Genomic DNA, 5,213 nt, shown 5'->3' on the forward strand with positions numbered 1-5,213 from the left:
GAACCCGGTTCGTTTGCTTGGGAGTTGAAAGTTTGACCAACCAACTAAGCTTTAAGTTCTATCTTCCCCTTTCCCCCTCCAATTTCCTCCAATTAAGACACTCGGGATTCACTGTCAAACAGGTCAACTTTGCCTCTGTGGATAGGAAAAGTTTTAAAGATTTGATTTCTTATCAAAGCTTAAGGAAAATACAAGAAGCCAATAGCGGGGCTCGAACCTGAGTTCCACGGGTGGGAATGTAATGCCTCATCCACTCGACCCACGAGCCGGTACATAAGAACGTGTTATTGTTATACCTATGGGCTTGATTGTGTAGTCTGATACTATACCAGATTAAAATTATTACTCTTCAATAACGTAATTTCAAATTAGTTTTTTTTTAAAAGATTCTTCGTGGTCGTTTTCAGTGAGAAGCAAACATTTTCAGTGAGAAGCAAACATTGACACGATGAAATTTAGTTATTGAAGAGTAATAATTTTAATCTGGTATAGTATCAGACTACACAATCAAGTCCATAGGTTTCACAATAATACGTTAACTTGTTTCACCAACTTGTAATGTTGACAAAGCTTTGTTGTCAATGCACTTTAGATTGTCATTCAGTCAGCTTGGTTTAACCAGTTAACTGTCGTACTCTGGAAAGACACGATTTTTAAAATTAGGCCAGAAAACTCGTCCTTCAAATTAAAAATCGATCGATTTAAATTATCCTTATTTTGGACACAACAACAAAAATAAAAAATGTTTAAAAACTCTCTAACCTGGGGTCTTGCGTTTGAGAGGGTTTTTTTTTTTTTTTTTTTTTTTTTTTTTTTTTTTTTTTTTTTTTTTTTTTTGGTTGTTGTTGCCATAATGACCATTTGGATCGATATTTGAAAGGTGAGTTATCTGGCAGTTAATTGGTTAAACAAACATAATTTGTAAACTGCTTAGGCTGCAAACTGAGTGCATTCATTTTCCTCTCCGGTCCTTCTTTATCATAGCAAAGTGAGTGCAATTCACTCGTACTGAGTTGCCGAACAGAACAGGAACCGAACGCGAACGTTTTATCTCGGAATTAAAATTTCTTTAGTTTCTTAACAACAAATTGAAACAACACTCGGAGTTTCTTTTTTGTTGTTTTTAGAACACCTTTGGATGATCAATTCTCACTGAATAGATGTTTGAATAGTACATGTAAACGTTTTAGGTAACACCAATGGTATTTTATGTATAGATAGTATGCACTTGGCTAAGACGCTCATAACATTGCCATCCGGAAGTATAACCGACCAACACACAAAACTATGTGTAACCATGAACTTTTATAGTCTGGTTAATATAGTTTAGTGAGAATCACTCACAAACGCGGATGGCAAAATACAATAACAAATGCTTGAGTGATGTCATCTTCGTTCTATCTATACTCGTTGGTTACATGTAGTTTGCTGATATGCTTCATGTGTTTGTTGTGAGTAAATTGAAATGAATTCAATCAGTTTGCAGCCTTAGAAAGTAAAACAATCATTATCACGGTGAATATAATAATATTATGAATAGTTTTGCCAGTTTTGTTATCATTTCTGTTTTAAAAGATTTCCATGTTAAATTCAAGGGTTTTCCCCGGAAGGCGTGAGTGGTCGAGCGATACAGTGTCTAGTCTTGTAATAAAGTCATGAGGTGATGGACGTGGTCAGGAGATGGGATGGATGGCAATTACTGCAATATTCTGGCCTTGTCGTTGTCTTTGGGTAGGACATTTTCACATATACTATCTCACACGACTCTGATGTGAATGCGTACCGCGTAGCGGAGTAAATGCAGAGGTGGAGAGCATTAGAGTGCTAGTATGAAAAGGAGAATCAGTTCCCTATGAAATGTCAAATTGGTTCCATAAGGGCATACTTGGAGTACAAATTATTTACTTAGAAGCGCATTAAAAGTCATAAAGTCGCAGTAAATAGATATTTTATGACATAAATTATAAAGATATTTCCCGTGTCGCGTAAAATTTAAAGCTGGCAGATTCATTCCCGATAAGGTTACACATGAAGTGGATTCAAAACATCGCGGTTTCAGGCCATCTCCTCACTAGACTCAAGTGTGAATGATAACCTGGCAACAGGCAGGGAAGGATATTATTGTAATGCTTCTTGTATCATAAGATACTTAATAAGCGAGTCACACCGCATGATATTATGAAAATAATATTATTTCGTTTTTTTTTTCAGCTGTGAAAACATATTTTAGATGTTGAAATGGTTTATCTCAAATTAAAAATAAATATTTCAGTTTAAGTGTACATTTACATCTTTATGAAAAAATGTCTTCCTGCCTCTGTCTTGTTTTAATCCCAGGTCATTTCGATTTATGAGCAAACTAAGGTGCTCTATTTCTTTATCTCAATTGATTATATATATATATATATAATAATATATATATATATATATATATATATATATATATATATATATATATTCAGAAAGTGAGTGGAGCAGGCACTATGTTGGTTACAACAAGATATGAGTGAATAGAAAAGTGCCAGAAGACATAGAGAATGAAAATTTTCGCGGCGGTGGTGGGTTTGAACCTGCGACCTTATTGGTACGACAACTCCGCTGGCAGGTGAGAGCGTGGCTCTACGTGTGAGCTATCAACGAACACAAAAATATTCGTTTCAAACTTCAAAGTCATTACTAGATCCCTCTCTCCACCCACTTCTTGAGACCGCCGATTCGTTCGTACACACCATCGCGAATAATTTTGACCAGCAGTTAAGCTTTAATAGCCAATATTCTCACACAAACATATAACATAGAAACGATTGAGAATTGAGTATGCTACCGGTGTATGGGTGAATTTTTTAATTCAGAAAAGTGAGTGGAGCAGGCACTTATGTTGGTAACAACAAGATATGAAGTGAAGTGGGTGAGAGAGGGATCTAGTAATGACTTTGAGTTTGAAACGAATATTTTTGTGTTCGTTGATAGCTCACACGGTAGAGCACGCTCTCACCTGCCAGGCGGAGTTGTCGTACCATAAGGTCGCAGGTTCAAACCCACCACCGCCGCGAAAAATTTTCATTCTCTATTGTCTTCTGGCACTTTCTATTCACTTCATATCTTGTTGTTACCAACATAAGTGCTGCTCCACTCACTTTTCTGAATTAAAAATTCACCCCATACACCGGAGCATACTCAATGTCTCAATCGTTTCATGTATATGTTTGTTTGAGAATATTGGTATTAAAGCTTAACTGCTGGTCAAAATTATTCGCGATGGTGGTGTACGAACGAATCGCGGTCTCAAGAAGTGGGTGAGAGAGGGATCTAGTAATGACTTTGAGTTTGAAACGATATTTTTGTGTTCGTTGATAGCTCACACGGTAGAGCCACGCTCTCACCTGCCAGGCGGAGTTGTCGTACCATAAGGTCGCAGTTCAAACCCCACCACGCCGCGAAACATTTTCATTTTTATTGTCTTCTGGACTTTTCTATTCACTTCATATCTTGTTATATATATATATATATATATATATATATATATATATATATATATATATATATATATATATATATATAAGCTTATTAGTTATCAATTCGAAACGTAATATATCTAAGAAAATATTACAACAACGAAGGCTGAAGCCACGGATCAATTCCATAAATCCCACGCTCTTTGCGCCTCACAATAATTCATCTATTCTCCGATTGGCAATTTGGAATCAAATTGGCACCACCGATAGTTCAAATTGGTGAAATCGATCCCCGGTGCAAACGAGATTTTTTTCTGACCTCCGCCCAGCAGTGATTGGGTTGCTGGGTCTGTTAGATCTGTCGAGAAGTGCTTTGCGATAGACTCTTCCTATCCAAAGGGCATCAAGCAATTGCTATTGTCCGTCTCGCGCTATAGAAACCGGGACTAAACTACGGTCCCATAGGCCTAACGACTCTGAAGGACTTCTCACTACGGTTCAACTTGCTTTTTAATGTGATGTGTACGCGTCAGTTGGTTTAGCGGAGAAAAAAATAAAGTGAGTAAATGTGACTCATATATAAGGGAACAACACAAAACAAACAACGTTTCAGCCCTTGACCTCCGTCAGGAGACAAGAAACAAAACACAAATATGTAAGGTTGCAAAATATCACATTTTGTCACAAAATAATCATTCACATCTTAGTCGAGTGAAGAAATGTATGTAAATTGACCTGCGCTACCCATGTCACAACGTTAGAGCCCGAGTTTGTGATCAGCCATTCGGACATTGACCATACTCAACATTGCTTGTTTTCGTCACAAGGCATAATATGTAGGCCACAAATCAATTTAATCAATTTTGCCTTCACGTTATAGGTGGAACGAAATTGACGTCACTCAGCTCTTTGATATTGTCTTTAGACAGTCATTTTAATGATGAGTTCCAACTAAATTCTATCAATCATACTATAAACCGATAAGGTTACATATTGTTTTGTATGTTGATACGTTTATCCGGCTGGCGGATGTTGTGATTAGTTAACCTAAACGCATATCATCAATACGTGTACAATTTTTGTTCTTCGCCATCGTTGACAATTTGCCATAAATGTTAAAAAGATAACTTTCAACTTATTTCATATAATACACTATACAAGATTGAAAACGCACCACGGCTTTTGGTTCATTTTCTGGATAGATGTCAGCCTTTTTGATAAAAAAAAAAAAAACAACAAAAAACAACTTATGGTAGTATGAAAGTTCATTTCATTGCCTTTATTACGATATGCAACACTTTATGATTTAGTCTTTACAAATCAGGGCTACAGAAATATTTTTTTTTAAAATGTAAAAAATTAATGAGAGTTCAAACTTGGAGTCATCCGAAGAATTGTTTAGATGTTTGGATGTTATCAAAAAGCACTAGATTTTTACATCATTTTGTGTATTCATGAAAACATGATGAAAAATCGTCATACTCAGTAGAAATACTCAAGTTTTGAAGCTGCAATGTTAGAATTCAATTGATCACTGCTAAATCTCAACAACGATCCCAAGACTTTCAGAGGCTCATAGGAATCAAGCTATTGGCATGATGACGGCTGGTCTGACTTATCAAATCATTGTGCGTCTTGAATGCAGTCACAGCACAGTCATTCGTCTATGTCAACGGGCTGAAACTACTGGTACTACTAAAGACCGTGGCGGACGTGGAAATAGAAGAAAAACCGACGAAAACCAAGATCCTGAGATCC

The sequence above is a fragment of the Berghia stephanieae genome, chromosome 8 (genome assembly GCF_034508935.2).
Source record: "Berghia stephanieae isolate SIO BIC M18660-M18661 chromosome 8, UCSD_Bste_1.3, whole genome shotgun sequence".
NCBI lineage: Eukaryota > Metazoa > Mollusca > Gastropoda > Nudibranchia > Aeolidiidae > Berghia > Berghia stephanieae.